Source organism: Sus scrofa, chromosome 15 (genome assembly GCF_000003025.6).
Source record: "Sus scrofa isolate TJ Tabasco breed Duroc chromosome 15, Sscrofa11.1, whole genome shotgun sequence".
In the NCBI taxonomy this organism is placed as follows: Eukaryota; Metazoa; Chordata; class Mammalia; order Artiodactyla; family Suidae; genus Sus; species Sus scrofa.
The window spans coordinates 90,884,995-90,885,960 of NC_010457.5; positions in this window are offsets into that span (position 1 = coordinate 90,884,995).

Genomic DNA, 966 nt, shown 5'->3' on the forward strand with positions numbered 1-966 from the left:
GGAAGATTGTACATTTCTAGTAATTCTTCCATTTTTTTAGGTTGCCTATTTTATTGGTGTATAACCATTTGTAACAATCTCTTACTATCATTTGTATTTCTGTGGTGTACGTTGTAATATCTCCTTTTTCATCACCTATTTTGTTTGGACCTTTTCTCTTTCTTTTCTCCACTGATCTGGCTATAGGTTTGTCAGTTTTGTTTATTAAGAACTAGCTTTTACTTTCATTGATCTTTTCTTTATTGCCTCTACTTCATTTATTTCTTCTCTGACTTTAATATTCTTTCCTCCTACTAAATTTGGGTTTTGTTTATTCCCATTTTTCTAGTTCCTTTAGGTGTTAAAGTTACACTGTTTATGTCTGTCCCATTTATTTTGAATTATTGTTTCCACTGTCATTTTTCTCCAGATATTTTAAAATTTCCTTTTGATTTCTTCAGTGACCAATGTGTTGATTAGTAGCATATTGTTTAGCTTACATATGTTTGCATTTCTTGTTGATTTCTAGTCTCAAAATGTTGTGTCAGAAAAGATTTTTTTTTGTCTTTTTGTCTTTTCTAGGGCCACACCTGTGGCATATGGTGGTACCCAGGCTAGGGGTCTAATCAGAGCTGTAGCTGCTGGCCTAAGCAAGAGCAACAGCAACGCGGGATCCAAGCCACATCTGTGACCTACACCACAATTATGGCAACACTGGATCCTCAACCCACTGAACGAGGCCAGGGATCCAACCCGCACTCTCATGGTTCCTAGTTGGATTCATTAATATTCTTTAAATAATTTCAATCTCTTTAAATTTATTGAGAATAGTTCTCTGGCCTACTATATGAACTATCCTGGGAACATTCTGAGTGCAGTTGTAATGAATGTGTATTCTGCTATTTTGGATGGAACAGTCCATGTATATCTATTAAGCCATCTGATCTCACATGTTATTTAAAACCAGAGTTTCCTAACAGAATTTCT